The sequence below is a fragment of the Vipera berus genome, assembly GCF_964194415.1.
Source record: "Vipera berus genome assembly, chromosome: 4".
Taxonomy (NCBI): domain Eukaryota; kingdom Metazoa; phylum Chordata; class Lepidosauria; order Squamata; family Viperidae; genus Vipera; species Vipera berus.
The window spans coordinates 25,741,484-25,766,062 of record NC_138206.1 but is presented as its reverse complement, the minus strand read 5'-3'; the positions used below and the strand labels follow the sequence as shown (position 1 = coordinate 25,766,062).

General features: G+C 38.9%; 1 protein-coding gene across 1 annotated transcript in view; it reads left to right on the top strand.

The window, feature by feature from the left end:
• The first annotated feature begins 229 nt into the window (after positions 1-229).
• STARD13 (StAR related lipid transfer domain containing 13) overlaps positions 230-24,579 on the top strand; it is a 108,600-nt gene continuing 84,250 nt past the window's right edge. Inside the window, exons 1-2 of the mRNA XM_081326689.1 lie at positions 230-423; positions 12,635-12,816. The gene's annotated coding sequence lies outside the window, so the exon portion shown is untranslated. The remainder of the gene's footprint in view (positions 424-12,634; positions 12,817-24,579) is intronic.

Below are 24,579 nucleotides of genomic sequence, written 5' to 3'. Positions count from 1 at the left end.
GTTTCTGCAAGGCGCGCTGGAAGGAGGCGACCGGAGAGCACAGGCGAGAGAGGAGAAGCGGAGAGGTGCCGAGGAGCCCAGCCCCGCCGCGCAGCCACCCGGCTCCCTGGCGGGACTCCAGAGCTCGGGCCAGCCGCCAGCCAGCCAGCCGTGAAGGAAGCTTGCCGCGAATCCCCGGGCAGCCGCCGTTGCCTTGCGTTAGGCGTCGGGGGTTGCTTGCGCGGAGCTGAGCGTCTCCGGGACTCGGTAGTGGAACCCGGGCGACGGCGCGCCGGGCATGCGAGGCGGAGGTTGCTAGGATGAGCTGGAGGAGGCGAGCTGCTCAAGCCCAGCTCCGGAGGACTTTCAGCGAGCAGCTCCGGGACTCCACGGCCAAAGCCTGGGATTTACTTTGGAGAAGTCTCCGCGAGAGGCGGCTGGCAGGTCAGTCCGCTGCTCCTTCCTGCGGGGACGGGCAGCCCAGGTCCCCGCTTGCCTAGGCGGCGTTGCGGTGCGCCGCGAGGTCGCGTTGCCTTTTTTCCTCCCAGCCTCCGCTGGGTTGGGCGGCCGGGAGAGTTTGTGCAACTTTTGCGGTTTCACGAATGACCCCCCGTTAAGGTTGGGGTTTTGCTCTACCTGCCGCTGTGGCTACCTTGAGGGGCTTTTGCCTTGCCGTCTTGAAAATGTTCAGAGACCTGGGGAGCGATCCAACCGGGGCTGGCGTTTCGTTCGAATCGCAAGAGCACTTCGACTTATATTCCGCTTCATAGGGCATTCACAGCCCTCTAAGCGGTTTACAAGAGTCAGCATATCGCAGCCGCTTCACCTAGGTGCGTGGAGGGAGGGGGAGTCAGGTCGAATGTGTAAGTCTCGGCTGATGCGTTATGAGCTCGCAGCTACGCTGTCGCTGCGTGTTTACAACGGAGGTGACTCTGCGCTGCCTTGGCATGGACGAGTTTTAGCAGCGAGTTTTAGGACACCCTGGATTTTGGGGCAGTAATAAGCAAGGTAAACGTTGGCTAGTCGGTTTATTATTACAATATTTTCTCAACTCAAAGGCTATATTTACTACCTGTGGACACCACGATGTCTGTTATATATGTGTGTAGGGAATGTGCTACTTTCCTCTGGTCTTGTTTTTCCTACTTCTCTACTTGTATGCTAGAAACTGAACATTCAGAGTCTGGCAGCACTTTTTTCCAATTATAAATTTTCATTAAAAGGCATAAAGCTGCAGTTCACAAAAAAGGTGCAACCAGACTCCTGATTTTTTGTGTGTGGTTACTATAGATTACCATAGCTTTTCTCCAATAATCTAGGCTGGGCACTGTATGGCTACCCTTCTCCTTTTGGAAGGAATTCAGACAACACCACAGGGCTCTTTTTAAACCACCTGTCCCAGAATTTGAGTAATGATAGTAGAGGAGGTGTAGTCACTACTTAAGGATGTCACATTCTGGAATTATTTGTTGAGGGGTAATTTCTATGTGGCCATGGCAGTTAAGAATAAAGTTGGGTAAGTATATATCCATGAAACATGAAGCTGGACTCTTGATATGTTTGGCTATGTTATTTTTACATTATTTGCTTCAGTTGACAATCTTGAATTCCTATCCATCTGTCACCCCACACATGGGTTATGCACTTGTGTAATACTCTGTTCTAAACCTTCTGCAGTTTAGGATTGTTTGGTGGGAACCCCACCCATGAATATCAGTGACTAGTAAGAGCTGCTGAAGGAACTTTAGCTTGTTTTTGAAGACATGCACTGATCCTTGAGCTTCCTATTCTCTAAAATTCTTATTCTTTTCTAGCTTAACTATACTGTAGTTATATCTCCTGCTTATTTGCCTTTCTTTTTCTTATTCAAACTTTCTGGTTCCAAATCAAAGTTTGTCTTTCCTTTCAGCCTCTGTTGGTGTTCTTTAGACAGACAGACATGACAAAATAATCTGTTTCTTGTTTTGCAAGTTTGCATAAACTAGAAGGCAAAATATCATGACATAAATATATAATGCGTTGATTAAATCAAAATATATTAAATCTATATGTTCCTATTAAAGGAAATTTTCCACCTAGACAAGGAAAAGAAAGTATGCAGTATCTTTTCAACATTTTAAAAATAGTCTCTACTTTGAATCATGATGGAATGAGTGGGAACAAAGAAGGAAGGGGCCTAGAATGCAGTAGTTTACATCATTCAGAGTCACTGCCCATTGTATATTTTCCCCCTCATTTGGGTCATTTTCAAAGTTGATCTTTCTTTTGCTGACTTTGGCTCCATTTTGTTCAGTTCAGCACAAAGAGGGTTTTTTGTCAGAAAGGCAGACTAGCACAATCCTGATCCTCTTTATATAATTTTCAAGTTTCTAGTGGATTAAATCACATAAGGTTAGTCTGATAAGACTTGGTCTGAGTAGATCTACACTGACCAATGGCAATTACCAAATTGTTGTTTACTATAAGTATTTTTGTCCTGCTCCAGCTCAAACAACTCTTGGTAGTTTACAATAGAATAAAAGCATAATGAACAGTTCCTAAAAACCCCTTAAAGATAAACATGGATGCCTTGTTTAACCCAACATATTCCACCTCCAAATGACCATGCAAATAAAATAGACTTTACTGCAGGGGTGTAAAACTGCTGGCCTGCGGGCCGGATGCATCATAGTGAAACCATGCCCATTCCATTGCAAAAAAGTCACAATACATTGCGACACGTCACATGACGTTGCGGGTTTGACACCCCCACTTTACTGCTTTATAGAAAACCAATGGAGACAAAATATTCCCCAGAATACAAGGACTCTGCCCTTAGATCCATTTTCTCTTGACTTCTCATAGGGACTGGACCTTCAGCATTCCTTCATTGCAAGCATGTACATGCCGGACAGATTCTTTTGGAGAAGACAGTCCCCAAGGTATCCTGGAGCCAAGCCTTGTAGTTTCAAATCTATGTTAGTTTTTGTATTTTTCCAATTTTCCAATTTTAATACATGTGCTACTTAGGTTTACATTCCCAATACTTTTTCTTGAGATGAACTGGTTTCCTTTGATATCTTGTAGGGTTTTTTTTTTCTTCATTGGAACTATTTATAGGTATAGCTCTCTTTTTTAGAAATTCCTGCCCAATTTCTTTTCAAATTTGCTTCTCCCTGAGTGGAATGCATGTTACTTTCAAGGTAAATTTATTCCTTAAAGAAGACATACTTTTCCTTGGTTTCACACATTACCCTTTATTGTACCACTGAATTTTAATTTCATAGTTCAAGTCATTCCAGTCATGTTATATTTAAACATGAGTCAACTATTGTTAAATGAAATTTCCACCCTTAACCTAATTGTCAGAAACTCTACATACACACAGATATTTACTATACACTGAAATAATTTCTGTGAAAATATCCTTAGGACGTGCATTTCATGGTAACTTAACAAAATAATCTTTTATTTAACTTTTCTGATAATAGGAATAAAAATTTAACTTTTATGTAGAAAATTATCTAGTAAATACAGGTAGCCCTTGACTTACTACAACAATTGAGCCCAAAATTTATGTTAAGTGAGACATTTGTTAAATGAATTTTGCCCCATTTTACGACCTTTCTTTTCACAGTTGTTAAGTGAATCCCTGCATTTGTAATATTAGTAACATGGTTGTTAAGTGAATCTGACTTCCCCATTGACTTTGCTTGTTAGAAGATTGCAAAAGGTGATCACATGACTCCAGGATACTGTAACTGTCTGAGTCAGACGCCAAGCATCTGAATTTTGATCACGTGAACATGGGGATGCCACAACAGTAGTAAGTGTGAAAAACAGTCGTAAGTCACGTGCTTTATATATGATCAAGGTGAAAACATAAGCATGAACTAGCAATTCTTTAATGGCTGGCCAAATATCCAGTGGGTTTATCAAAAAAGATATAATGTTGTCACACTGCTATAAAAATAGCCCTCAAATTATGGCCACATTTGGGACCAGAATTTGCATCATAATTATTTGCTGTCATAACTTGAATCATCACATGACTGGACCCATTTTACAACCATTTTCACCACTGTCGTAAGTTGAGTTACACAGTCATAAGTGCAAATGCAGTTTAACCAATTGTGTTGTTGTTTTTTGCCAGAAACAGGCAAAATAGTCACTAATTGTGATTATGTGATTGCAGGATGCTGTAACCAGTCATAACTGTGAGCCAGTTGCCAATCATCTGAATTGTGATCACATGCCTGGAGAGTTGTAACTTACGTACTTTTTCCCAGGCCACAGTTAATCTGAACTGTCATTAAGCAAATGGTGTTCAGTCATGGATTAGCTGTACTGGGTAAACTGCATCATTACTAGAGTATTGTGTCCAGTTGTGATTGCTACAATACAAGATGGATACTGAGGAATTAAAAAGAGTCAGAGGAGAATGATAAAAATGGCAAGAGGCTTGGAAGCTACATCATATGAAGAATAGTTTTTTAAAAACTAAGTATATTTAGCCTGAACAAGATAAGGCTATAGGGAGAAATGCTAGCAGTCTTCAAATACTTGATTTGTTGTTGTTAGTTGCGAAGTCGTGTCCGACCCATCGCGACCCTATGGACAACGTTCCTCCAGGCCTTCCTGTCCTCTACCATCTTCTGGAGTCCATTTAAGCTCACGCCTACTGCTTGATAGGTTAGGACAAGGGATATGGATTGATTTTCTGTAAGTCCCAAGGATAGAACATGAACCATGAACACTCAAAAAAGGAACATTTTCCTAATCATGAAAGCAACTGAACAGTGCAACAGCCTATCTTCTGGATTTGCGAATACTCCAATGCTGGAGGTTTTCAAGCAAAAGTTGGATGGGTATTCAACTTGGAACTTCTTTTCTCAAACTAAGCCACAGAAGCTATTTTGATTGCACTGATTTCGAGCTGGCCGGACTGGGGCTAAATACCAGAGGATGATTTGTTCATTATTTCTCCTCCCTTTGAAGCTGTTTGTGATTGATAGTTTGGCATAAACCCTGCTTTCCAAATTCTATTTTTCTTTTCATTAAAAAGATTTTAATTACAAAAATGGGAAAATCTTCCAAATTAGATAATTCATGTGCAACAAGGAGAAAAAAAGCACAGTAGATGCTGTAGATAGTTTTTGAAAAGATTATTGTTTGTTGATGTAATTCAGTACATACGCTTTCTGAAGATGTAGATCAAGGTTAAAGGTGACAGTTTCACTTAAGAATGAAAGCTTTTAGTGTTGTTATCAAATGTTTTTTATCAATTCTATTAAATACATGAAGGTGGAAGTATTATAATTATTACAGATTTAGCTCTCACTTCTTTCAAAAACAGAAGCTAATGGCACCAAACATATCTTCTGTATCAATTTGTGTGCATGCTAAGAACATGTTTGCAAATTCTCCAGAAGTTTACAGAGGGGGATAATTAGTTAAACACAATTTTCCATGATGAGATTTGGTGAGAATGTGTTTCAGAAAACTGACCTGATGCTTAGTTACTCATTCTTTTGGTATTTTCCAGATAAATTATATCTCTGACTTTTTAATGGATGCTGTTAATAGGTTATCAAAATTGTTTTACATGGGCATTTTATCTTGTGTGTTTTTAATCAGAAAGTATCTTATAATTGGCAACTTTACATTAGAATTACTGACATTCTGCTTCTGATTTGATCTGCTTCTAACATTCTGATCTCTACTAAATAATAATAAATAATCTAAATATATGATTTCAGTTATGAAAGAAACTGAATGGCAGTGTATTCTGTTCAGATTGATTTTGGAATTAATGTTAATTTTTGAAGCTTCTGAATGTATTCGTATAATGCAGTGGATGATATGATATTACATACATTGAAATGATATCAGAATCAGAAAGTGGTGGAAAGCCATCAAAAGAATCCTTCCCATGAGAAATAATGCCATTCATGTTTCAGTTATTCTGCATGTTGTGAGTATGTGTGTGCGCATGCATATTTTGTGCCTACTGTGGGACTAGAACTCATGGTCTCCTAGCTTTTAGCCTGATATCTTAAATTCTACACTAAACTTGTTTTTTACATGCCTTTGACTTAAATCAATGACAACGAATTTTATGATGTGTAGAAAATAATAGAAGAAGGCACATAATGCACCAGTACTCCTTTGGAAGGAGTTACAAGTCCCAATAGATTTTCATCAGCATTTCCAGCCACATCACTATGCGTGAATGACCCATAATTTTTAAAAAGACTTAATAAGGGCACAGAATATATATAAATTAGAAAGGAATTTGTCTTTAATTTTATTTATTTACTAATCATATTTGCTCATCGCACAAAAAGCTATTCTGGGCAGCAATACTACAATCCAGTAAAACAACCATATAAAATATAAAAACCCACATTAAATGGTAAATATTATCAGAACAAATATATACTTTTAATACCTAATTGATTAACTGCCTGCATCATATTAACATTTATTTGTTTTCTTTCTGTCGATATTTTATATGTTCTTTGACTTTTTAATAAATGAAAACAGAACAGGTAAAAACCATTCTTTTTAGCCACTTAGCTACTCACATATAAAATGAAAAAGTATTTCATAGCAGACACCATTTCCAACAGTGAACGTGGGAGCTGTGTACTTAAAACATGCTATTAATCATCATGACCTCTGTGTACATATCCTCCTACATACCATACTCAATTATATCCATATGTTTTCAGGAAGCCAACCAAGGATATTTTGTTCTGTTTTCTGCTTGGTACATTGGGGACTTGGAAAGCTACTAACTCTGGTTAACTTCAATAGGAATTTAGTGTGTGAATTCCTTGTCACACCAGTGGGAATAAGAGACGCCCTTTGTCCAAGAGAGATCTTCTGAAAGAGTCTCATTATATAATCTTGGGTGCTTCTGGGAAGAAAAAGATTACTTATGATTAGTGCTTTCATGCAAACAGCTAGAGAATGTATGTGGGAGGTTCAATCCTATCACAATTGTCCTGATCACCAAAAGGTCAGTGATTAATAACATGCCACAGATATTCACAGATATGACATAATGATAACTTTTTAAACAGTTCAATAAAAGAAAAAGCTGCACTTTCTATAATCATATTTCAAGAAAGTTACTGAGTAATGAAGAAGTGTTTAGGAGATAGTAAAGAAGAGTTAAAGGACTGAAAGGAGGAACAGTGGTGGTAGGAGAACTGGAAAATGAAGAGGGCAGGTAAGACATACACACAATACTATTCTAAAGCCTTGCCTATGTTCATCTTTCCTGGCTCAAATATAGCCTTCAAGCCTGGGCCACTGCTGTCTCACTAATTTAGCTTATTTATTTAAGGCTGCGAACACTGGAATGCAGGGACCCCAAATATTCAAGAGGCAACAAAGCATCGTTAGCAATTCATACTAAATGAAAGCCAAATTAAGCTCTCCCTTATGTGGGGAGAGCAGTGAAGCCACTGTTTATATCTGTGATAGATTAAAGTTAAATAACGAATTGTTCGTGTTTACCACCCAAAAACAGGTTTAGTATAACAGAAAGAAAAGACTGATTTTTTATCTCCATCTTTCTGAACAACAAAATTAAATCTATTGTATTTTCAATATTTCATGGCTTTGTTTTGGACGTAGAATAGAATAGATAGAACTCTGACGAGACACATGGTGTTCTAATCCCCTGCATTAATGGGGTATGTGGAATGGCTTAGGAAGTGATGCAAAAGACTGCATTGGAGGGAGAAATCAGCAAATGTGTGTGAGCATCAATTTAGCCCTAGCCAATTATCTTTTTGTCCTCTTTTCTTAAAAATGGAAATGTTATGATTTAGCAGGGTAATGACTCTCTGACCCATTCCAAATTTTGCCACTAAATTGTCATCTGTGATGAAGGGCAAATTATTAGATTGCATTAATTAAATTTAATTTTAGTCCTGGCCCTGCCCAGTTCTGTCTTGGCTGTACTTGTATCGAGGAGGAGTGCAATCCCTGGCATGCCTCCCAAGCTGATGCCCTTAAGCTAAAAATGTTGTGTGCCCCTGCTAGAATACTTAACACTTCTTGCAGCATGTATCAGCTTGGAGATAATGTATTACATTCAGGTTAGTTAAAATATATAAATATATCTGACCTCTTCACAGGTAGCCTAGAAGAACAGAGGGACTGAGCCCCAGCCTTGATCACATATCAATATAATACATATGTGTGGTTAATTGAGAGCCAGTTTGGTCTAAAGCCAAGGTGTCAAATTCGCCGCGTCACATGACGCGTCGTGACGTATCACAACTTTTTTTGCATCACTGCGAGCTGGGGTGGGCGCAGCCTCTGTATTAGACAACCGGCCTGCAGGCTAGCAGTTTGACACCCCTGGTCTATAGGTTAAGGCACCAAGCTAAAAACCAGGAGGTTGTGAGTTCTGGTCCTGGCTTAGGCATGTAAGCCAGCTGGGTGACTTTGAGACTGTCTCTTAGCACATGATATAAAGTTCAGGCAACAAGCCAGTCAGTCAATTCCTGACACATCAATAGATCAACACTCAATTGATCTGAAAAAAAGCAGACTCTGCACTGGTGGGAAAATGCCAGGAAGGAAAAAAAATGTAGGTGCAGTTAATGTATGAAAAAGTACTTGGCAAGGAATCTAAATGGAAGGAGTGGGGGAATTTTGCATTTTCAGTTTATGGTAAAATTATGACATTGAAGGACTACAAGCATAATTTCCTTCTCTGAAGTAAAATACAGTAAATTATCAATAATGCGACATTTTCATCGGCATGTATTCTGCCTGCAGAAAACAATATTTTGAATATATCAGCACTTGTAGTACTTGGAAGATCTAGGCTAGAAGAAAGGGTCGTATGTCATCATTATCATTAGACATCTGAAGGCTGAAGAGAAAATAGCTTATGTCACTAATGACTGATGTTACCAAAGAAAGTAAAAAATACAGTTTTTCATGCTGTTTTTGCTTTTTTTGAAAAATTACTGGAAAGTGAGATTGAACATAATGTAGGTGAATCAGGGCTATCTGAACTACAATTTATTGCTTTTGTTTTTCTTCAACTTTTTTTTCCCTTTTACTTGCTTTTCCATTTCCCTTCATTTTTAAAATCTCTGTGCCATCAACTGGTAGTTAAAGGATAGTAAGGTGCCTTAGAGGAATTTTCTGAAGGCTAAAATGAGTGAGTGATTTGACATCCAACTTCACAACAACTTGATTCCTGCACAAAGTTGCAATAAAATCTGTGGCATCCAAGTCATCAGCCATAAAGACATGCTTATTTTGGGGAGTCAGACAATCCAGGCACCAAAAGGGATGGAGATTATCATCTTTCACTGATTCCCTTCATCACCTTTACTGATAGAATAGCAGTAAGTGAATATCTTACATTTGTTTTGCCAGATAATGTACCATCCTGAAGGCCAATGACTTTCCTTTCTTGTGAGATTACTAGGAAAGACCATGGGGCACCTAATCAGACACTCATGTAAACACATATCCCAGGAGAATTAGGAAGGATGAAAGGCACTGGGTTCCTACCAGGTGTGAGCCACAGAGTTGTACACTGTATCCTGATGGTAAAAGCATAGGGATATTTAATGAAAAAGTTCCCCCTTTGGGTGGATCGGAATTTTTGAATTTTTAGCATTGAGAGCATGATATCAGGCAATAGTTCTAGCTATCTAGGTTGAAAATTCAAAGTAAGGAAAGTGTATATCACTTACAGATAATCCATATCCGTATTGCTCCTACTACAAGCCTTTTGCTAAGTTTTTAGAGCTGGGTGCATTGTACAAAGTGCAAATGCCCGAAGTTTAGTTCTTGGTAGAGGGCAGGTTGAATTACATAGGATCAAATACTGAGTTCCAATAAGGATGTATCTGTTATGTATCCTAGTGATCAATAATGTGTTGACTCCATGTGTTGCCTTGGGCTAGCAAAGGAGAAGGGAGTAAGTGAACACCAAATTTCAATCTGTGATTTTGCAAGGTTTATGAGTACTAAAATAGGGGGTTGGTGGTGGGGATCTGCTTCTATTTTAAACCAGATAGATAGATAGATAGATAGATAGATAGATAGATAGATAGATAGATAGATAGATAGATAGATAGGCAGGCAGACAGACAGACAGACAGACAGACAGACAGACAGACATAGATCCTATACTAAACATAGACCCTATACTAAACATAGCTTTAGATAAAAGGGGATATAGCTTCTTCCATTTCCTCTTTCAATATTTTCAGTTGCCTTGCCCATATTTATATAAATTTTGTAAATAAATAGATTTTCCATTGAAGCACTTAAGCACTGTAAAAGGTCTATCTGTGTGATTATCCAGAGTCAAAGTTGACTGATGGCACAATCAATCCTTCAGTATATTGCATTATATAGCTAAACCCAGTGCTTTTTTTGTAAAAGAAAAAGGTGCCGGAACTCACACATGTCATACAACCCGCCTTGTCTACCCTACAGGGTTCCATCCAAAAAAGGTGCTGGAACTCCGTTCTGAGTGTTCTATGAGAAAAAAAGCCCTGGCTAAACCATTTTACTTGAAAGCTTAATTGATCCTAATAATAATTATTTCCAAGCAGTTATTCTTGAGTTAAACAAGGAGTCTCATGGACAATGAATAGAATTAAAAATAGGCTTTGGAATGATTTGGAATGATGGAAAAAGTATTTAATTTAGAGATTTGCAGAGGAATGGTGGTGATATGTCAGAGTGGTATTGAAACAAAAGTTAACTAATTAATTAATTAATTGGATTTATTACCCACTGCAATGTTCAGCAGATGATTGAAAAAGGTTTATATTGTATTAATATAAAGAAAGCATATAATAGAATAGGCTGAATTATGGGAAGTTTTACACAAATATACTATTGATGATTGGCTGCTGAATGTGACAAGATATGGATTGGTTACTGACATAACAAGGGAAATTGAACAAATGACTGAAAATGTACATTAATAGCAAAAAAGTAAAGCAAGTAAATGAATATGGCTTCCATAAGTAGAATATTTACTGTGGAGAAATTTGAAGAAGATTATGAGTGCTCATAGAAAGCAGGTGGTAAATATGATCAGTTATGAAGAATAAATGTTTGTTGAAATAAGTGAAAATAGCTGTGTATAACAATGCCCTTCTTCCTGCTTTATTATATGAAAATGAGAGGTATATCAGCTGAAAAATAAAAGTTGAGTGCACTAGAGATGAACAACATAAGAAGCAGATGTGGTAAGACAGGAGGATATTCTATGAGGAATAAATGAGCACTGAATGAATGAGAATGTGTATACAAAAGTGAGTAGCCACTGTGAAAGAAGAATACAGGTAATCTTCAACTTATAACCACAACTGAGCTCAAAATTTATGTTGCTAAGTGAGAAATTTATTAAGTGACTTTTGTCCCATTTTATGAATTTTCTTGCCATATTTTTAAGTGAAACCCTGCATTTGTTAATAACCCAGTTGTTAAGTGAATCTGGTTTCTCCATTGACTTTGCTTGTCAGAACATTGTGAGACACTGGGGGGGCTTTTGCCCAGGTTTGCCTGGTGCGCCAGTTGCGGCCCTATCTGGACCAGGATGCCTTGCGCACAGTCACTCATGCGCTCGTGACCTCCCGGTTAGACTACTGTAACACTCTCTACATGGGGTTGCCCTTGAGGACCACTTGGAGGCTTCAACTGGTGCAGAATGCGGCCGCGCGAGTTGTGATGGGGGTTCCCCGATACTCCCATGTAACACCTCTGCTCCGCGAGCTGCATTGGCTTCCAGTTGCCCTCCGGGTGAGATTCAAGGTGCTGGTGATGACCTATAAAGCCCTAAATGGCTTGGGTCCGGGATATCTGAGGGAACACCTGCTGCCGGCATCAAGTTTCCTTCGTCCTGTGTGCTCCCACAGGGAGGGCCTTCTCAGGGTGCCGCCGGCAAAGGATTGCCGGAGGGCGACACCCAGGGGGAGGGCCTTCTCTGTGGGCGCGCCTGCCCTTTGGAACCAGTTACCCGTAGAGCTCAGGACTGCCCCAGATTTTCATTCGTTCTGCCGGGACCTGAAGACCTGGCTCTTTGAGCTTTCTGGCCAGGACTGAGAATTTTTAATTTTTAACCTATTGCAATTGGGTTTTTAATTAGAGTTAAGGGTTTTAGATTTTAATTAAGGATAATTTAATTTATTTTAATTTGTTATTAACTTTTGTATTGTTATATTGTTTTAATCGCCTTGTGAACCGCCCTGGGTCCTACGGGAGAAGGGCGGTATATAAGTTTAAATAATAATAAATAATAAACAAAATAAATAAATGTGAGTCAGTTTTCGAGCATCCGAATATAAATCATGTGACCATAGGGATGCTGCAAAGGTCATAAGTGTGGAAAATGGTCATAAGTCACTTTTTTCAGTGCTGCTGTAACTTCAAATGGTCACTAAGTGAACTGGTGTAAGACGAAGACTACTTGTACAGGTAGTCCTTGTTTAGCAAATGCATCATTTAGTGACTTTTTTCACAATGATGACCATGGTGAAAAAGTAATTTTACTTGTATTCCTGAAATACAAAGGAGTTGTGCATTGCCACTTGTTCAAGAGTTCTTTATGTATTGTATCCCAATATGAGGTGCTCATACTCCATTCTAAAATAGGCATTATTTCTCTAATTAGATATTGGCTTGAATGGCTTCCCTGACTGGCAAGGATGTCTGCATGGATACATGCTGGAATAATTCTCATTGCCTGTGCCTATAAAACATAAAAACTGAAGACTGGAAATGATTAAAAAAAATCTGTCCTATAAATTCTGTTCAGAACCTTTTCAAAAACTGGATTCCTATTAGCATCTCAAGGTAATTGATTATACCTCTTTTTTATTTAGCCTCATTTTGACAGCCACTCTAAAATCACATTTCTATCTTTCCCTAAAAGAAAACCAATTACAGATTGGTAACAAGATGCAAATAGCCACTCTTTTCAACACAAAGAGAGGGGTAACCTCTGGAGTTAGTTTAGTATATTCAGTCAAATGGATATTGGCAGAGCTCTGAATTTACCACAGCCTATATCAGCAATGAACTCTACCAGAGCTCAACCTCCAAGCTGACCATCCTTCCTCAAGGTGGACATTTGGCATAGCCCACATCCAAAGAAAAGGTGAGAGAATGTAAATTTAAGCAAGCATGTCTTGAAATGATAGAGGTGTTCATTCAGGCACAAGAAGGAAATGCCCCAAATGCCTGGTAATTAGTTTCACTTTGTACAACCAACATTCTTTGATCAGAACAAAACAGCAGCAGAGAAAAATTGGATGGAATGAAATGAGTTTTTTCAGCAGCTGTTTTCTCTCCTTTCTCCCTTTGGCGTCTAAAATAACCTCCATGTAGAAAACATTATCCAAGTGACAAAGAGACAACATGCCCTCAGAATAACTTCCTTTGTCTATGCATAGCTGTTGGAATAAAATGAAAAGAAGGTGTTAAGAGAGTTTCTGGGAATGGCATTAACAAGCAGGGACAAGAAGATGCCTTTCTCATGGCCAAATGTGTTCAATCATCTTTTCCCCCCCCTGTTCTTACAGGAAAAAAACAGCACAAAAAACTCTAATTTCATTCTCCTGCAGTACATTTATGTTTCCAGTATGAACATTTAGCAATTTATTTATATTCTTTGTTCTTCTACTTACATTCCCATATTCATTTTATAACACAACATTTACTTGCCTTTTTTCCCATGAGATGATATATATTTTATAAAGAAGTTGAGATACAGAAGGCTAAGCCATAGGCAGTTGTAGTTGTCTTAGTCAATGCAATGTATAAATCCATACTATGAGGCAGAAGGCGTGAGCCTAAATGGACTCCAGAAGATGGTAGAGAACAGGAAGGCCTGGAGGAACGTTGTCCATGGGGTTGCAATGGGTCAGAGACGACTTCGCAGCTAACAATGACAATGAGGCAGAATACATATAGATTGCATTAGACAATGTACAGTAGTTGTATTTGTTTAGCCAACAAGGCCCAGCTATAAAGGGCTTAGGAAAACAACAGAAATGAAATGCATACAGAAATGAAATGTGTTTCCTACTCCAAGCAGAAATATAGGCTTGACAAAATTTTCACAGTAAAAAGGGCCTTTTTCCTCTGTTTCTTCCTTCTGAAATCTTCCTCCCCTTATTATTAAGTGTCCTCCCTAATTTGAAGATATATAGCTTAGAAGATTTTGACTACAGCATTTGAGTGGAATAGAGAGATATTAACATATTCAAGCAGAAAATGGACAGCCATCTGTTGGGTCTGGATGAAATTTAAGTTTGTGATATAGTACTTGAACTAAATGGGCTAGATTTCCAGTTCTTGCTCAGAAAATCTTAATGGGAATGGAAATGGAAACGTTTGACTCTCCCATAAAATGTATACCAAGTGTTGTGTAGTGGGTTCTTTGGCGCAGGAATGAAGACGAGGCAAGTGATTTCAGGAAAGCTCATGTTTATTGCTTACAGAATCTGAACTGAGAATTGGGCTGTAACTAGCCGTAATTTATAGTCTAGCCCCTAGGCGGCAGCCAATAGGTTTGAAGCAACCATTGCCATCTAGGGACAGCCAATAGCAGCACTGGAGACTTGTAGTCTGGGTTGCTGGAGAGCCGTTAGCTGCTCCAGCTACCCACGTGGTATTACCATTGAGCCCAATACATAACACCAAGTACAATGCTCCTCTTGATTCGCATTTCTAATTTTTATACTCCCAATCCATCTTGGATTCTGCCTTTTATCCAAAGACACTTTTTTGTCTTTCTTAACTGGAAAGAACACCCCCATTCTTCATCTAGTCTCAGAGAAGGAATACACTGTTAACTCTCCAAAGAAGGAGAATGTGACTTCCCCTTTCTGTTATAATGGGCCATTCTGTGCAAGTGACACCAGAGTTATGGGACATTTCATTCAATTCTTTAAGCATAGAAAAATACAATTTGTTTTTCCACTGCAAGAAGTTATCGCTATACATGGGGCTACCTTTGAAAAATATCCAGAAGCTTCCGTTGGTGCACAATGCGGCCGCATGAGCAATTCTGGATGCCCAAAGAAGGGCTCATGTGACACCTTTGCTCTGCAATCTGACATTGGGTGCCAGTTTGCTTCCAGGTTCAATTCAAGGTATTACTTATGACCTATAAACCCCACCTGGCGTGGGGGCCAAGCTACCTATAGAATGGTTTTCATGCCGTTACATTGGCCCATCCCATCCAGTAAGGAAGGGAAGTATTTTGCAGACCCTATCAAACAATTTCAATTGGCAGGCTCTAGGAAGAGAGTCTTCTATGACCTGTGGAATAGTCTCCTCTGGACCTGAGGCAGGCCCCTACTCTCCAGGCCTTTGGAAAAGGAATTAAAACATGGCTCCGTGGCTTTGCGTGGTGAGTCCAGAGGAACATGCAACCATGGAGCCAGTTAGTGCCCTGAGGGCCCTCCCTTTGCCTTTTTAACTTTTAACAGGGTTTAATCATCCTTGCCTCCTTCTAAATTCTAAATTTTAATGTGCTATTTTTATATTTTAACATTTTATTGTACACCATCCAGAGTTACTCTCTGAGGAAGAGGGACAGTTCAAAAATGTGAAAAAAAAATACTCAGTGGCCAGATCTTTGACTCTAGGAGATGATTTGGGGGAGAAGAGTGGCAGTTCCCTGTGGGATATGTGCACATTTCTAACCCGGCCCTTGGGTTGATGAGACTTTTCCATCCTATATTTAAATATGTTAGTGGATAGCATTATATGTCCATCCATATAATCCCAATTGTCACAAGAAAAGCAGTTTTTACTTGTCTCTGTTAACTGTGTGCAATATTGTCTGTTTCTTATGAATACTTATTATATACTATAATTGTATAGATGTATTAGAGCTAGTTAGCCTATTTAAATATTTTTTTCCTTTCATTTTCATTTGCATTGAGCTTACTACCTTCACGTATTATGGCTTTATTGCATTGCCATTAGTATCGTATCAGTTCTGAAAGTTCATAGCTTCTTATTGAGCTATGATTTCTTTAATAGAAAAAGAAATAATGTAATTGAAAAATAATATACTTTTTACCTTAAAGTTTCCAAAATACTACGTGATTGTACTTTCAAACTGATCTCTCATACTTGCTATTTATTATATGGACTTATTATCAGTAGATTGACAGAACAGTAACTCAAACATGCTTTAAAATGATAAGATATTATTGTTTATCCTCAAAATAAAGCCCTAAAGTTTAAATGTCTCTGTTGGTACATCTTGTGTTTCCTAAACTTTTAACCTTACTGTTTCACATTTCTCCTTTCTCTTATGCAAATTTGTGTAAACAGTCAATAAAGAACACATTTCATGGTGATGGGCTATGTGCACAAAATCCAATACCAAAGTTTTGATATTTGTAGTGGGAAATTTCCTTCCCCATAGAGAAGCACAATTGACAGTTGATTTCCTCCCAAGTTTACAAATATAGTTATGGATACAGATAGTTGTATTATCTGTATTATGATCATAATTCTGTGCTCCCTTCCAAGGAAAGTTGGCAGTGATTTGCCCTCTCTCCCTCCCTCCCTCCCTTTCTCCCTCTCCCTCATTTTTTAAGCAAGCAGTGTTTATATATAGTACTTTCTCCTAATTAAGGAAAGCCCTGCTAGTTTGCATCAAAAGCCTGTTTAACCTAGTATCCTTTTCTTAACAATTGCCAGCCAAATATTGTAGCTGGCATTGCAAAACATACATATATGCAGAGAGAGAGAGAGAGAGAGAGAGAGAGAGAGAGAGAGAGAGAGAGAGAGAGAGAGAGGGAGGGAGGGAGGGAGGGAGGGAGGGAGGGAGGGAGGGAGGGAGGGAGAGAGAGAGAGAGAGAGAGAGAGATATTATGTGTATTGGCTGTACTCTTGGGTTTTTTACACATTGATTGTGCTGGAAAATATATATCACAACTCTAAAATTGCTTTTCGAATCTGTCAATGCTCCATGGTGTATATCTGAAGGTAGATTTTTTAAAATTTCACTGGTTATCACTTTGCACTTCAGCAGTCACCATGCTTTAAAATCTTATTGCTTGGGGCCACTATTTATGAAACGCTGGATGTTAACTGATTAAATTTCTCATTTTATTGGGCCTTTAGGACTAAAATTGGAAAGCACACTGTTGGATGACCAATGTGGATTTGAATTCCTTTGTTTAAATATTCAAGTATTTTCTTATTGCTTTAAAAAAAAATCCCCCTTTTTAAAAAACCCTTGAATTAGGAACATAGACTTGGGGACTAATATAAATAAAAAGCAAATTAAATACAGAATCTTTAATTGGTTAATACTTAAGTCATTGTGTTATACAGATACATGAAACCAACTCAGCAAAGCTCTGTCTAGAATATTATAGTAGCTGATAGAGTAAATGATACAAAGTTGGGAAAATATATAGTAATCTCACAATGGGCTATTTCATAATAGTCAAATCATACAGAAGGGTTCTTAAATTTTACATGATGGATTTTAAATCTACATTTAGATTTCAAGCTCTTATTCTAATGCAATTCATGTTTCTGTCTACTTAACAGATGCCTTTAAAGATACAGAGTGTCCTTCCAACTCCCATAATTCTGAACCAACATGGCCAATATATCTGGAGAGAAACAGTGTACAGAAAGCTGTCAAAGTACTGCTTTCTTTTGGCAAAAAAAATAATTGAGAGCATTTTCTTAAGTGCTCTAATAGCATTGCCCTAAATTGATATGTCAGCATATTTTTTATTTAAACTTTAAAAAAATAGCTCCTATGTATGCCTATCATATGTTCACATTTTCCATATCAATTCACTTTACATAAATGATATAGCATATTTATTGAATCATACAATTTAGTACTTTGATCTATTTTTATTGTAAAATGTTTATGTAAGGATGAAAACTGTATAGGAATAGACCACTGGTACTATGGAATATCTGGGACTTAAGGGGCACTCTGCCTCTTATACGATGTGTAAATACAAAATGATCATGACAGTAGCCATTGGTAGCCTTGTTCTAGAATAGAGTAGAATAGAATAGAATAGAATAGAATAGAATAGAATAGAATAGAATAGAATAGAATAGAATAGAATAGAATAGAATAGAATAGAATAGAATAGAATAGAATAGAATAGAATAGAATAGAATAGAATAGAATAGAATAGAATAGAATAGAATAGCAGACTTGGAAGGGATCTTGTAGGTCATCTAGCCCAACCTCCTGCCCTAGCAAGAGTCCCTACACCATTTCTGACAGATGGCAGTCTAGTCTCTTCTTGAAAGCTTCTAGTGATGAAGCACCAACAACATCTGAAGGCAGTCTGTTCCATTCATTGATTATACTCACTGTCAGGAATTTTCTCCTTATTTCTAGGTTGAATCGCTCCTTGATCAAGTTTCCGTTCGTTATTCCTTATCTGGCCTTCAGGTGCTTTGGGAAATAGGTTGACCCTGTCCTCTCTATAATAGCTCCTCAAGTATTGGAACACTGCTATCATGTCTCCCCTGGTCCTTCTCTTCACTAGACTAGCCATGCCCAGTTCCTGTAACTGTTCTTCATATGTTTTAGTCTCCAGTCCCCTAATCATCCTTGTTGCTCTTCAGAGTCTCAACATCTTTTTTATAGAATAGAATATCTTTATTGTCATTGTGTAACTCACAACAAAATTAAGTGCTGTCCACAGTGCATACTACACACGTAAAAACCACAAATAAGAACATACATTATATACACATATCCTTCACATTCTATTCACCATTGCACTGCCCCTAATATTGCACTTCAGTGTTGCGCTATACTGTGGTATTTAATATGGTTACAACTCTGGGCTAAAAACTATTTTTCAGCCTATTTGTCTTTGTTTTTATTATCCTGTATGTCCGGGTTAGGGTTAGGGTGAGATGAGTCTTTAAGTTTCCTGAGACAATGGGAACTGTACAGTTCGTCCGGGGGGGGTGTAGGAGAGGGCAGCTAATAATCTTCTGGGCGATGGTAATGACCCTCTGGAGCGCTTTCCTATCTGCTACTGTTCAGCAAGCAAACCACACACAAATACAATAGGTTAGAATGCTCTCTATAGTGTGGTGAGCAAAACTGGATGCAGTATTCTAGGTGTGGTCTTACTAAGGCTTTATAGAGTGGTATTAGTACCTCACGTGATCTTGAATGAATCCCTCTGTTAATACAATTTAGGATTGCATTGGCTTTTTTAGCTCCCACTGGACACTGTTGGCTCATATTTAATTGATTGTCCACTAAGACTCCAAGATCCCTCTCACAGTTGCTGCTATTAAGCCTGGTTTCACCCAATCTATATATGTACTTTTGGTTTTTCTTGCCTAAGTATAAGATTTTATTTTTCTCTACATTGAATTTCATTTTGTTAGATAGGGCCCAGTGTTCACGTCTGTCAAGATCCCTCTGGATCTTGAATCTATAATCTAGGTTGTTGGCTATTCCTGCCAGCTTAGTGTCATCTGCAAATCTGATAAGTTCCCCTTCTATTCCCTCATCTAGGTTGTTTATGAAGATGTTGAAGACTACTGGGCCTAGGACAGAACCTTGTGGTACCCCACTGCTTACTTCCATCCATGTAGATGTAGTACCATTAAGAACTACTCTTTGAGTGCTGTTTGTCAGCCATCTGATGGTGATGCTGTCTATCCCATTTTTTTAAGCTTTCCAAGAAGTAGGTTGTGATCTATTTTGTCGAATGCCTTGCTGAAATCCAAATATACCACGTCCATAGCATTCTGCTGGTCCACCAATTTAGTCACCTGATCAAAGAATGAAATAAGATTGCTTTGGCATGATCTGTTTTTAACAAACTCATGCTGACCTCTTGTTATAGCTTGTTTCTAGATGTTCACAGATCTGTTTTTTGATTATCTTTTCCAGTATCTCCCCAGATATTGATGTTAGGCTGATTGGTCTGTAGTTTCCTGGATCTGGTTTTTTTTCCCATTTTTTGAAGATGGGAACCATATCAGCTCTTTTCCAGTCCTCTGGTAGTTCCCCAGTGCTCCAGGATTTTTGAAAGATATGGTACAATGGTTCTGAGATGACATCTGCCAGCTCATTCAGAACTCTGCGGTGTAGTCCATCAGGTCCCGGTGATCTATGTTCATCAAGATCAGACAGGTATTCTCTTACCATTATCTGTTTCTTTTAGCTTTTATTTCTAGTCTGTCTTTTTCAGTTATGTTTTAGTGGGTTCAGTTATAATTTCTTTTTCCATGAAGACCGATGCAAAAAATGAGTTAAGTAGCTCTGATTTCTCTCTGCTGCCTGTTACCTCCTTGCCATCTACTCTCTTTAATGGATCAACTGTTTCCTTGATTTTTTTCTTCTTATATGTTGAAAGAATTTTTTTTTGTTATCTTTGATTTTTGTTGCAAGTCTTTGTTCATTCTGAGCCTTACTTAAAAGAGAGACATTTATTAAGTGAGTTTTGCCCCATTTTATGATCTTTCTTGCTACAGTTGTTTTTTTTAATCCCATTTATATCCCGCCCTTCTCCGAAGACTCAGGGCGGCTTACAATTTAAGCACAAACCAATGTGCTTAGCAATAGCCTTCATTCTATGTATATGCCTGCTTATTAGGGCTTTCCCCCCCCCAAGCGGCATTATTACAAAGTCAGCTTATTGCCCCCAACAATCTGGGTCCTCATTTTACCTACCTCGGAAGGATGGGAGGCTGAGTCAACCTTGAGCCTGGTGGGATGCGAACCTGCACTAATTGCAGGCAGCTGGTGTCACTTAAGGAGGCATTAGCCCACACTGCTCCACCAAGGCTCTTGTTAAGTGAATCGCTGCAGTTGATAAATTAGTAACCTGGTTGTTAAGTGAATCTGGCTTCCCCATTGACTTTGTTTTTCAGAAGATCACAAAAGGTGATCACGTGACCTTGGGGCACAGCAATGATCATAAATATGAACCAATTGCCAAACATCTGAATTTTGATCACATGATTATGGGGATGATTCAAAGGTCATAAGTATGAAAAACGATCATAAGTCACATTTTTCAGTGTCGTTGTAACTTTGAATGGTCACTCAATGACCTATTGTAAGCTGAGGACTACCTGAATTATTATTTATTTAAATTCTGATCAGATCATCATGCTTTAAATATGAAGAGAAATATGTTACCTGTTCAGATAATGTAAGGGTGTTTGAAGCAGAAAGGAGTCTGAGCATCTCATTTGAAAGCTGCTGTACCAAGCTGAGGATCTGGGATTGGTGATTTCAGAATTTATAAATAAAAATTTCCTTGAATAGATGCATTATTTGTATAACAACTTTGTCAAGACAGTTTACATAGAGCAGCTGCATTTCATCTGCAGCTCCCTGGCTTTCAAACTTCTGTTGTATTTAAGAACTTTATTCTGCCATTTATTTCCTTGTCACCATTGTTTTGAAGTCCATTGCAATGCTCCTTATTCACTATAAAAACCAAAGTCTAAAAATACCAAAAAAAGGAAAGTCTTCCAAAACCTTTTTGTGGGTAAGTTTAAAAAAAAGCATTCAGATTTAAGTTGCTTTTTTCTATAAGTCATCCTGCTACTGTTTTACTGTTTTACCTGAATGTATACACGGATGCTGTACTCTCTTATATCAAAGTGTGCACCGACAACATGACAACAGAAAAATGCATTAGAGTTTATGGGAATTGCAAACCCTGGATGACTGCAGAGGTACGAACACTCCTGAGAGCCTGGGATTCTGCCTTTAAGGCAGGGGACAGGGACACATATAGAGAGGCCAGGGCAAATCTCAGAAGAGGCATTAGGGTGGCGAAACAACAATATAAACATAAGGTGGAGAACCACCTAGCAGACAACAACCTAAAGCAAGTGTGGCAGGGACTGCAGCACCTAACCAACCATACCAATGCCTCTTTGGCAGAGGAGCTGAATATCTTCTTCGCTCGCTACGAGGTGAAAAGACCAGACCCTGTAGCCTCTGCCGGCCTTCTGATTCACAGCCACTCACCCTGTGTGAGCATCAAGTGAAAAATGTATTGAAGGCTGTGAATCCCAGCAAAGCTGCAGGCCCAGATGGGGTGCTGGGGATAGTGGTTAAGAATTGTGCTGATCAATTAGCAGGGGTCCTGACAAGGATCTTTAACATCTCCCTGCAAATGGCCTGTGTACCATCATGCTTGAAAGCAGTTACCATTGTCCCAGTCCTGAAGAAAACAGCAATTGAGTGCCTAAATGACTACAGATCTGTTGCATTAACGTCTGTAGTGATGAAATGCTTCAAAAGACTGGTTCTCCAGCATCTTAGGACATGCCTCCCACTGGACTTCAACAGACATCAGTTTGCCTACAGGGGGAATAGCTACTGCTCTACATTCTGTAGCAAGCCATCTGGAGAAACCTGGAAGCTATGTCAGGATGCTTTTCACTGGTTATAGCTCGGCTTTCAACACTATTCTGCCAAGCATCCTTATTGAAAAGCTGACTGACTTCAATTTTTCCCCCTCCACCTGCAATTGGATTAAAGACTTTCTAAGGGACAAGCTACAAACAGTGAGGGTTGGGTCTCTTTCATCCACCCCCCTGAAGCTTTGCACGGGCTCTCCACAGGGCTGCATGCTTAGCCCCTACCTGTACTCACTGTACACATACAATTGTGTATCGTCCGACCCATCCACTGCGATCATTAAGTTCGCAGATGATACCACTGTAGTGGGTCTTATTACAGGTGGACATGAAACAGCATACAGTGGGGAGATACAAAAACTATCCCTATGGTGTTTAGAGAACAACTTGTACCTGAACATCGGCAAGACAAAGGAGATGGTGCTAGACTTCTGGAGGAAAAGAGAGGAACCTGCCCCACTTTACATTTGGGGGGGCTGTGTGGAGAGAGTTTCCTCCTTTAAATTCCTGGGAGTCTACCTCTGTGAAGATCTTACCTGTAAAGTTAATACAGCCCAGGTGGCCAGAAAGGCCAACAGAAACTCCACTTCCTCAGGGTCTTGCGGAAGAACAGGGTAGAACAACGGCTAATGTCCTTCTTTTACCGATCTACTATAGAGAACGTCCTCTCACACTGTATTGAGGTTTGGTATGCTGGCCTGACAACCGCGGATAGGAAGATATTACAGAGGGTGGTGAGCACAGCACAAAACATCGTGGGCTGTCCCCTGACACCACTGGATGACATCGCCAGGGCTCGTTGCCTTGGAAGAGTGAGGAAAATTCTCAGGGACGACTCACATCCTGGTCAATACCTCTTTACTCTCCTACCATTGGGTAGGAGATATAGGAGTATAGCCAGCCGTACCAACAGGCTGAAGAACAGCTTCTATCTATGGGCTGTCAGGCTCTTGAACGGGAAATAACTTTTATGTATGATTGACTTGTGAGGCCGGTGTGTTGTGCAATTAGCTCACATGGTGTAACGATGGTAAGTTTGTTGTCACTGTGAGTTGGGGGGGGCACGAAGGCAGGCTCAGCCAATCTCTATGTATACATGTTGTACTTTGACAATAAAGGTTCATTCATGGTAGTACTGTATCTTTCATCCATGTAGAGCTGAGTACCAACAATAATAGCTATTTAGTTTTTACTGGAACCAGTATCTGGTGGTTAAGATACCAGGCTAAAAAGCAGGAGGGTATGAATTTAAGTCCTGCCTTACCCAGCCCAACTCACCTCACAGGATTCTTGTAGTGGGGAAAACAGGAAGAAGAGAGTGTGTTGGATGTGTTTACCCCTTTGAGTTATTTGTAAAAATAACTAAGGATACAAATAAAGTAAATTTGCTAAAAAAAATTATTACCCTAATCAGGGGTAGGCAACCTCAGCTCTTTTATGACTCATGGACTTCAACTCCCAGAATTCCTGAGTCAGCATCTAGATCCCTAAGTAAAGTGTAATTGGTTAGTATAACTGCTTTTCCAAGTAGCTCTTGGTTCTTCAGAGTGAAGAAGCTACTTGGATAAGCACGAAAAGAACCAACTGGAAAAGAAATCTAGTTGCCATGACTCAACTTGCAGACCTGATTTCCAGTGCATTTCCCCACTAATTTATGATAAAACCAGGAAATGTGGATGGTCCTTCTGGCTAAAGCAACCATTTTGTTTTGCTTTTTTTTCATTTCATAATTGACCTTGGGTTAGAAAAATTATTCTCATGAGGAATAAATGAGGAAAGGTACAGTAAAACGATTGTTAATGAAGCTTCAGTTACAAATGATTTTAATTTAGTTAAATTAGGATTTCTATGAGCTACGTTGCTCTCACAGAGTATTCATTTGTACACATAGTCAAATATATAGCTGTATACTAAAAGGATATAAGAATAAAAAAATATAGATCCCAATAAGCCTTCTGATTTATGTCATCCAGTTTATTGTTATTGTTCTTGACCTCTTCAATATTAACTGCTTTGCAATATAGCGCCATTCCCTTAAAGGGTATTGTTAACCAAGAACAGACTGTTAGTGCTGTTATTTTCCTCTGTGTAATTACTTCACTCTGTTTAATATAAATTAGGAAAGAGCAGGAGATTGGAAGATTTCAAGGGAAAAAGTCATCAGATATAACTGATTTTTACATTTACATTATT